This window comes from Atractosteus spatula, chromosome 3, assembly GCF_055471065.1.
Source record: "Atractosteus spatula isolate fAtrSpa1 chromosome 3, fAtrSpa1.hap1, whole genome shotgun sequence".
Classification (NCBI taxonomy): domain Eukaryota; kingdom Metazoa; phylum Chordata; class Actinopteri; order Semionotiformes; family Lepisosteidae; genus Atractosteus; species Atractosteus spatula.
Genome location: NC_142708.1, coordinates 36,554,282 through 36,565,710, shown reverse-complemented (window position 1 = coordinate 36,565,710; position 11,429 = coordinate 36,554,282).

Below are 11,429 nucleotides of genomic sequence, written 5' to 3'. Positions count from 1 at the left end.
CAGAGACACACGACCAGCCCCCTGAGAGAGAGAGGGCGAGAGTGTATCTTCTTTTTAGTTTTGTAGCCAAAGGGCCTTGCAGATCAGATCAGATTCCCTTCTCCCCACGAAAAGACAGACACATGTTTTCACAGCTTAGTAGTTGCTATTCAGACGCAGGCGAGCAGCTCCTAGAGAAAACATCAACTTTATTTAAACTCTAACGAAAGTATTAATGGTTTTTAATTACTGTACTCTTATGGAACATGACTTTGCTAAAATGTATTTAAAAATAAAAACGATTATGATTGGCACGCCTGTAGCTTTTTCACGAAACCTCCTAGAGAGAAACCTCCTTTTTCACAAAACCTCCAACAGAGCTGTTCAACCGGTTTTTATCGGGCACCTCTTATGTCAGGCGTAAGCGATAAATATACAGTATTTAGCTGAAAAGCTGTACAACGCAAGACATTTCGTTACTCTAGGAGGTTTCATGAAAAAGCACATTGTGCTTCTGTAATACAGTTTAAAATAAGTCTAAACAGTATCAGCTTATTTATGGGTTGTAATTTAAAAAAAGTCAAAAACTGCACTCAAAATGCAATTTAGCGCAAGAGGAGACATCCAAATTAATAATGTATCATGCTACTGTTTATGCATGAACATAGTTACTGTATACTGTTATTTCTTTAGATACGCGATTCCATGGTTTTTTTTAATCCCTGGCGGGACCGAGCGTCCATAAGAATCAAGTAATAGGTTTCATTGTGCTTTGACAGATCATCTTTAAATCAATTGTTGATTTAAAGTTTGACAGTAAATGTTTATATTGTAGCACATACTGTACAGCCTCCATTTCTCTATAAAAATCTAAAAGATAATTTGCGCAGCCTAAGAGGGGGCGAATGCACTACAATAGATTAGCATACTGTAGAGGAAAACAGTATAGGCATCGTTGATATGAGGACTTTTGAAACCAAATTTCCCAATTTTAATATGTGCTTTTCTATATTTATTGTCAATTAATTGTCCATAATATTACTATTCTATTTTTTCAAAGAAATGTCATGGCACTGGCTGTATTTGAACAGCCAACCTGTAGGCTACTAATCTAGTACCTAGACCAACAGGCTACCAGCACAGTCACATGTAGAGTGGTGAAACATTGTATACTATTCTTGTGTTGTATTACATGAATATAATTATATCTTTATTAATTTCTTTAGATACGCGATTCCACATTACATTCCCTATTAATCAAATTCTAAAAGTATGCTTGTTGACTCCGGTATCGAGCGTATTCGCAGAAAAGCTTAAAACTACCACTTTTTAAACACGTTATTTCACATGTTAGTTAAAGTCTTCGATGCTTAAAATTTTTAGGGAGAAATGGAATACTGGTGTGTATTTTTTCTTTAAAGTACCGAGACCAGCCATGTACAGTTTACATACTGTAATACTGTATGTTTATGTTCCAAAATTAATATCGTTTATGGCCTTCACACGTGTTATGCTCCTATTCTTTTTATGCTCAGCTACTAGGATTTCCCTTCAGTGGTAAAATTCCATATAAATATTCAATACTTAAAGGGGCACAGTAAAGACATTAAATATACATATGCATACTGTATACAGTACACTTTACATACAGTAATATGTTTATGTTCCTAAATCAATCTTTTATGAGCATGTGAAAGGCATGGTGAATCGGAGATTCTCAAAAATTACTGTACTTTGCATGATTGGAAACAAATGCGTGATTGGATCAACGAAATGCTGTGGTGCTACTTTTACAAAGACGGTCAATGAAAAAAAGAATGTGGACCAGGGCAATACTTCGAGTTTACATCTTGTCCAAGGTCATTAATTACAAATACCATTAGTAATATCCTCGGTAAAGACTTTGTTGGCGACAGCTCAAACATGAGAGGTTGAGCTTTATTAGCTCCACCTTGCGGAAATTCCGGATACTATTATTTTACTTGTGGTACCACGTGGTATTATGCAGTACTATGCGAGAATCTACGGTATTAATACAGTAATTTGCGGTGTACCGCGTCAAGCGCACCACAAAATAATGCGGTATCGTCTGCTTGTTTTGAATGGCTGCATCTGTAAACAAGGTCAGAACTAAGCTGGGGACTATTTTTCATTATAGTCATGCTGGGGTACAAGCCAAATTAGGGGGTATATCTAGAATCTGAGTTGGCCTAGAATAGGAATAGGAATAATTCTTCCTTACACACTTATAAAGTGCTTTTCTGGACACTCCACTCAAAGCGTTTTACAGGTAATGGGTACTCCCCTCCAATACCAATGTGCAGCACCCACCAGAATGATGCACCAGAACGCTCACCACACATCAGCTATTAGTGGTGAGGAGAACAGAGTGATGAAGCCAATTTATAGACGGGGATTATTAGGAGGCCATGATTGGTGAAGGCCAAAGGGAAATTTGGCCAGGACGCCGGGGTAACTCCCCTACTCTTTTCGAGAAACGCCCTGAGATTTTTAATGACCACAGACAGTCAGGATCTCGATTTTATGTCGGATCCAAAGAATGGTGCCTTTTTACAGTATAGTGTCCCCATCACTATTCTGGGCCATTAGGACCCACACAGGCAGCAAGGTGAGCATCCCCTACTGGTCCCACTAATACCTCTTCCAGCAGCAACCTTAGCTTGCCCAAGAGGTCACCTATCCAGGTTTTGGCTTACACCTGCTTACTACAGTGGGTTGCCAGTTGTGAGTTGCAGGGTGATATGGCTGCTGGCTATGAAGTTAGAAGTTAAAAGTTATATGGCTATAGCTTGAAGTTAAGTTAAGGTTACAGTTTGGAATTGCATTAGTCTAGCAATACGGATATGACAACATTTTATGTTTTATGGGGTTATGTGGAGTTATATGGTAAAAAAATTCAGACTGATATGCAGTATGTCTTGAAACATTTTATAAATGTGGAAATAATCTAAAATTTGCAAAGCATTTTCTTTATTACTTTTATAAGATTAACCCTTATAGATTTTTAAGTTGTTTAATTCTTAACTTTATTTGGATTTATTATGTTATATCTCTGACGTTAATAATGACTGACTAAATTATTTTATTTTCAATAAATGTAATTTTTTATGTAATTCACAAGTAATCAGTGATCTACACAGATAAACAATATCTCTCTGAGAACAATCTGATGTCTAGGTGAGTTTTCAAAAATATTCCATAAACATTCCAGAATTCATCATCTTGAAGTATCTGTTGAGTCTCCAGAAGAAGACACACTGAAAGTACTCTCAAGTTTCAATCATTCACCAAAGTGAACAGTAACCACAACAGAAGTTACTGGTGTTCACAAACTGCACAGCTAAAAAACAACCTTTAGAAATCCAGATAAAGCAGGGTTAGACATTTAGGAGCCATGTAACAGAATGAATGTTTTATTAATAATTTTTCTTTGAATTCAATTTTAACTTTGAATTCGTGCTTTCTAATGCAGTACTGTTGCTGATAAAGTAACAGTATCTTTGGACAATTAGAGAAGTTGAGGTTAATCAGTTGTCCATCAAAATATAATTGTTTTAAAATACTCATTGTTTGATACATCAAATAACACCACATATCACTCAACCGTAAATATTAAGATTCACCACCAAAAATTCCATTGAATATGCAACCACAGAAAACAGTGCCATATTACAGGTATGTTTCTCATCAAAAATAATATCAATTTGCAGTGAACCCATCTTTAGAAAGGAGACCAACTGAATCTTACGTTAATTGGTTTGCTCTGTCTATAGAGGAGAGTTGTTGTCAAGTTGTCCTTTTCTTCATGCACTTGCAGCCAGCTGTGGAAAAAAAGCACCAAGTTCAAAATCTCTGTCAGACCCTGGTTGAATTCAAAGTATTAGCTGACATGAACACAGCATAATTGCGAGATCTCATCAATAGTGAGCTAAAAACACTGCATTTAATAAACCCAACAGAAATGTGTCATATTGTTTTTTCTTCTAATATATTTCAAACTAGCAGACATTATGCTAAATATAACTTATAGATTTTGTATTTTATAAGAATTGAATGTAATCAGTTTCAATTTTTGCTATTTCCTTCACTTTGTCTACAGGGAAAAGAAGCCACAAGAAACTACAGGTAAGTGAATTTAGAACTGACAAAAGGCAGGCATTTTTACAAAAGGGTTGAGTCTGAAACTTGATTGCTCCTAGATATGTTGATGAAGTTAGCACCCTAGCTTCAGACAATGTTATTTTCATTTAGAGATATGACAAATGGTTTCCTCTTATTTATAATTATAATTGTATGTTCTTCTTGTGCTCCAAAGACTACATGGAAAAAACAATAAAACATTTTAACATTCTGTACTAAATAATTTCTTTAATAGAAAGTATTATCATCATTTGTCTGATAATGTAATTTTAACAGCACGCTGGATCAAAGTCTCTGAGAAGGATCCTTTTTGGCCAAATGTCCTCATAGAACACTTTGAAGATTTCTCCAGAATCCAACTAGATATCTGCTGGTGTCATTTACTTTTAACATTCCATCAGTACACAAACTCGTCCCTTTGAGCATCCCTCCGTAATTCTCCATCTGGAATTGTTTTCTCTTAAATCAAAATAATACAAGTTTGGATTTCAGACTAATATGCTTAAATCTAAACCAATGAGTGGTAAAAAAAAATTTATTTCAGGTTCATTGAGATTATGAGTTATATACTGTATGCATATTTTCCAGGACTATCCTGTACTGTGCTAGATATATCTGCTTATCCATTTCTTAGCTTTATAACATTATCTTACTGAAAAACCTTTAGGATCTGCCAGACATCTCCAGTGGTATTGGAGGAAGTGGAAGAGCAGCAAAGCAGTTAGTATTCTGACTGTCAGGTGAAGCATGGAATGCTGCACTCCTGTTCTTATAATCTCAGACTAAAACTGTTTTTTTCATTTAATTTCATATCATTGTAGACATTAGTAACATAGTGTTACTAACTTTTTCAGTTGTACTTCTCAGAGTTTTAATTTGGTCAGAAAGTCTGATTACAGTACTTGTCATTCAAAAAATTCCAATGCATCCCCCATACACTGTTCACTGCACATTAAATACTCATTCTTCTCCATCATCTTGTTCTTGCATAATCCATTATACTGCAGAAACTGAAGTTCTGGAAAACTACCTGCTGAAAGAGTACAGGAAATGTGTATATTTCATTTTGTAGAACATACTAATTAATACATTAACAAAATAATCTTGTTTACAGTAGGAATAGGAATAATTCCTTCTTGATGGAATTTACATTTGTATTTCAAGGACTTAGAAAAATAAAAATGTCCAGTGTTTTTACAAAAATAAGTCAAAACAAATAACAGTAATCATAAGCTACTGTTCTTGCGGTGTGGTGGCTCTGTGGCTAAGGATCTCCGCCTGTGGCTGGAAGGTTCCCGGTTTGTATCCTGCGGCTGGCAGAGGAATCCTATTTCGTTGGGCCCCCTAAGCAAAGGTCCTTAACCCCAACTGCTCCAGGGGTGCTGTATAAATGGCTGACCCCTGCGCTCTGACCCCAAGCTTCTCTCCCTCTCTGTGTGTCTCATGGAGAGCAAGTTGAGGTATGCGAAAAGACAAATTCCTAATACAAGAAATTGGCCAATAAAGTGATCTTATCTTATAACTAAGGAGCTATAATATTCTTTCTTACAAACGTTGACATACTGTATTCAAATGCACATCTCACTTCAACTTCAATTTCATTGGCTTATTAAAACAATACATAAAAATCATGCAAGATTATTCTGTGTAAAATGTTGCCAATGGCAAAAAATGTACTATGTATGATACAGCACTGAACTCAGCAGGTTGTTCCAGATCAGAAAGACTGTGGACTGCCAGAGATGACAGATTTCTGATGCTGCATGTAGGCCGGGCTATCCAATTAATTGTCTAAATATAATTGTGTGCTCCATAATCACAATTAGATCACAGGTAAGGCATGCTTAACCTATCTCCCTATTCCAAAAACCTACAAACCAGGATAGGCTGTTTATAACTGAGGGGTTCTTTACACAGAAAATCAAAGTTCCCTAAAACACAAAGCATACAGATGCAGCCATTCAAAATGCACGAGCGATACCGCATTATTTTGCGGTGCGCTTTACGCGGTCTACAGCGAGTTACCATAAATTCTCCTATAATACCGCAATTAAAATAATAGTATCCGGAATTTCCGCAAGGTGGAGCTAATAAAGCTCAACCTCTCATGTTTGAGCTGTCACCATCAAAGTCTTCAATGAAGATATTACTAATAGTATTAATAATGAATGACCTTGGACAAGCTGTAAACTCAAAGTATTGCCCTGGTCCACATTCTTTTTTTCATTGACCGTCTTTGTAAAAGTAACACCACAGCATTTCGCAATCACGCATTTGTTTCCAATCATGCAAAGTACAGTAATTTTTGAGAATCGATTCACCATGCCTTTCACATGCTCATAAAAGAGATTGATTTAGGAACATAAACATATTACTGTATGCAAACTGTACTGTATACAGTATGTATATGTATATTTAATGTCTTAACTGTGCCCGTTTAAGTATTGAATATTTATATGGAATTTCACCACTGAAGGGAAATCTTAGTACCTGAGCATAAAAAGAATAGGACCATACTGTAACGCATGTGTAGGCCATAAACGATATTAATTTTGGAACTTAAACATACAGTATATGGCTGGTCTCGGTACTTTAAAGAAAACATACACACCAGTATTCCATTTCTCCCTAAATATTTTAAGCATTGAAGTCTTTAACTAACGTGATACCGGAGTCAACAAGCATACTTTTAGAATTTGATTAAAAGGGAATATAATATGGAATCGCGTATCTAAAGAAATTAATAACGATATAATTATATTCATGTACCGCAACACAAGAATAGTACACGCTGTACATTGTCTGTTGATAATGTTTCTGTAGTGCTTTTTCAGCATTCTCCATGTGACCTTGCTGGTGGTGCTGTGGGTTAGGTTCCTGACTCCCACATCACACAGTCTGTGATTGAATCCTGCTGGAGCCATGAATTTTTTTAACAAATATTTCTTTGAAAAAATGAAACGTTTCCCTGAGTCAGAGATTAAATAAAACCTCACTCGCACCAAACAAATTTATATTTCTAAATATCACAACATGATCAAATTTAAGTCATTTTAATAACAATGAATAGTCACCTAGGTGTTACAATATAAACATTTATATTGATTTAAATCGCGTTTTGATTTAAATCGCAAACACGGGTTTAAATATATGTGTTTTTTGATTCACAATCAGACAAATGCAACATAAATTGATATCTTTGTCTTCTAAGTATCTTAATAAACTTGCAGCATAGCTTTCTCCCCATTTAGATTTATTTTTCTTGGGATCTTGGGATCAAATGTGGAAAGATTAGATTGTAATCATTTTTATTTTTTAAATACATTTTAGAAAAGTGTAATCTATACTAAAAAGCTGTACACCACCTGCTATAAAGATACATATTGTAATACTTTCGGGTTCGGATAGGACAGACACAAGAACTCAGACTTGCGTAGTTAAAGCAAGTTAAAGCCTTGATTTTATATATCACCTTTAAAAGTGGCATCTCAAAGCAAAGTAAATACCCAACACTGATTGTACCCATCTGTCATGCTAATAAAGCACCTTGAATTGAATTGAGAGAGAGAGATTTAAACTGCGACACTTATCATTCAACCAGAGCTCGAAATATCACAAGGATCTCAAGAGCACAGCAAAGACTGTATTAAAAGTATACTAGTGACAAACTAGTATACTTTAGATCTTTTTTTCTGAACCGGGGAAAATCTGATCATGTTTCTCTATAACAATAATAAAAAACATTATTTTACATATCACCTTTATGTGATATCACCTTAAGGATAGCACATACAAGGGTTAATTGCACAATGGACCGCGCAAAGAAATTTAAAATAGTCTTCTTTAGGTGTGAGGGCAGGAGTGGATCGCAGAAGGCATAATCAGCAAATTAGGAAAACAAAGAACAGGACAGGCGAGACGTTTATCCAGAGAGTGAGTGATCAGAAAAAGGAACAGCTGTTACGCCCAGGTTTTACGCTCTCTCTCTGCTGAATGAATAAAAGCATTTTATTTAAAACGCGTTTGCGTTTGTCTGGGTATTTACTTTGTAATCTGTGGTTTACATCTACTGTATTGCTTTGAGATGCCACTTTTAAAGGTGATATGTAAAATAAAGTTTTTTATTATTGTTTTAGAGAAACATGATCAGATTTTCCCTGGTTCAGAAAAAAGACGATTAAAATCTGTAATCTTTCCACTTGTATGTCATCGGAAAATACAAGAAGTTTCTGCTTTGTGTAAGGATGGTATCAAAAAGTAATCTTAGTGGTGAGAAAGCTGTGCTCCTCAAAGCGCTTTACAGGATAAAAACAATAACAACAATAGTGTTAGGCTGGGCAAACGATTTTTTCATAGAAATACAAAAAGAGATATAATGATGTGTTCCGGCTTAGACATTAACGAGTACAACCCCCCTCTCTGCGGGAGTGCTGGCTGTGACGAATTAAACTGGTTTCACAGGTATTTTCAAAGTAGAAGGGGGCGAGATTTCCAGCGAAAGACACCTCCCCCCTCCAAAACCAAGGAAGTACAGTACTTACTAGTTAAGAAAGCTAGGCTCCTCAATGAAATCGCTTTAACATGCTAATGCGTTGGTGTAACAGTCCGGTAGAAATGTAACAGTCCGGTAGAAATTAAAATTCATTCTATACAGCAATCGCATATTTGGGTACCGTTTCATAAAACTTTCATGCTTAAAATGTTTAGGGAGAAATGGAAGACTGGTGTGTATTTTTTCTTTAAACTACCAAGACCAGCCATACACAGTACAGTTTACGTACATACAGTAATGTTTATGTTCCTAAATTAATATCGTTTATGACCTTCAGATGCGTTATGCTCCTCTAAAATTTCCCTTTAGTGGTAAAATTCCATATAAATATTCAAAACTAAGCGGATTAAAATGTGCACAGTAAAGACATTAAATGATTAAATCTTTTCACTACCAACCAATGCACCACGAGTGCCCCTGTCGGTCATTTTGGCCAGCCAATCACTTACTGCGGTGCCCTGCGGTGCCCCGCGGTGGCTTGTGGGTAGTTTACCGTACCGCACATTTTGAATGGCTGCATCTGTATCAAGCTCTTTTTGTTTTCTTTTGTCTTTCATCTTTTCCCCATTCCCCATGCTTCACCCTGCTCTTATATGGTTTCTATCTGGACTGTTGATTGACACTTAATCATTTACCCAGTGTCACGATCATCTTCCCTCCTCTAGAGGGCGCTCCAACCCTTTTGAATTCCCATTAGTTTTAGTTTCTACACATGTGTCTTGTTACCTTTTTTATTATTTATGCCTGGCGTCTCTGCTATTCTGGGCTCAGTATTGGAAGATGGACGTCTGAAGGCCCGCCTATCCACCTGGCTCAGGAGAAGCCAGAGGGCGAGGCCTTTTCCCCAGGCCTCCTGACTTTCCAGGGCTCTGAGCACCTTGCTCCGTTTTGGTTTTACCTTCCATATTCCTGGGTCCCTTTTCCCTGTCTTCGTCTGGATGGATCTCCCGGTACCTGGACTTTGGACTGTGCCCTGATTCCCCTTTATGGACTTCCCTCTGTACTAGATCACTATGCCCCCCAAGCACCGGATCACTGCCGTGACCATCCCCTGTTTGTCCTCCCGTCTATTCCTTGCCATGTCTTCCCTTTTGTCCTTCTCCAGCCTCTTCAGGATTATACTGTCCACGTAGGGTCTTTACTACGCATTTCATGGGACTCAGGACCAGCTCCCGTGACACCCAAGGTAAACTTTACGATTATTTTGATCACTGAATCTGGACCTCCAGCATCTCAACTAAATATTCCTTTGACTGAAACTGGAAATGTTGAAAGTAGGCAGGTGTTACCCATTCTATCTAGATCATCATAGGCACTTCTGTGGTCATTTATAGCTATATGTATCAATTTAATCAATTTAATATACAGTATTTTGATACATCATGCTTAAGGCAAACCATTTATGGCCACAGTCCATTACAACAGTACAATCAAATTATTAAAGCACATGTTTATAGAAATCTATAAGATTACTGTTTCTCTTCAAATATCAACATACAGGTTCAGCCATTTAGAATGCATGACAAATAACCTATTACAATACATTATTTTAAATAATCTGATGCAGGACTTCAGTGAATGCTTAACATGGTGTATGAAAGTATTCTGTGCTCTTACCTGAAACTCCTAGTTTCAGTGCGTAGCCCCATACGGACAATCTCTTTCCAGTTACAGAATTTAATTTATATACTGTTTCAACACATTAAAATATTTAATATAAATTACTAAAACTGAACCTGTGAGTAATAGTACATTCAGTCAACACCACAAATGTATGACTCACAATATTAAGCGATAAATAATAGGACTCTGATTATGATAGACAGATACTTTATTGATCCCGTGAGGGAAATTGCAGAATAATCATATATAATAATCATATAATTATATGCAAAGAGTTGCAACAGATACAAATTTTAAAACAAATATGAAATATTTTGAAAAAGAAGTCATTAAACGTACCATATTTATATAATCAATTTCCCTACGGGATCAATAAAGTCTTAAAGTCATATCTATCTATATTTAACACCTTCATGTGAGATCATGTGAGGTTTTTTTGATGATACTGAGAGTGTAACTACTCGATGAGGATTGGGGCACTATTTAACCAAGTGAGATTTCTTAGCCAGATTGACAAAATTCTTGATTTTTGGTTTCATGAGGCAAGATCAAATTGTATCCAGGAATTAGCTACATGCAGTTGGCCCCTCTACTAACAGCACAGACAGTGAACCCCCACACACATTTCGTGTTCCATTTGTGCCTGTTTGTGCCATTAAAAGTAGTGTTTTGTTCCTGAGCTACAGTATAGCGCCTTGTTTTTCACCTTATTGGAAGTCTTATGTTGGATTGAGTCTGCTAAGAATGTTAGGATATTGTTGGTTGTCGGGCAGCGGGCAGTATGTTTTTTAGGGAAGTTATAGGGGGTAATTTTGGAGAGCTGGGTAAGTATTTGATTTGGATTTTAATTTCTTCCAGGTTAGTTTTATTAAGTGTAGCCAGTTAGTTGCATAGAATACTTTTGGCATTGCCATTGTTGTTGTTTTTTGGAAAAAAGGGAGTTATTTGGTGAAAATATGTAGCCTAGAATAGTGTAGTAGACTTTTTATGTGCTTCCTAGAGTCCCCACATCCCAAGTAGTGCCCATAGAGTATATTACTGTATTATTATATCTTAATCTTGCAAGTAAGTTTTTTTTAAACTTTTGAATTACTATACAGTATACACCTTGTAA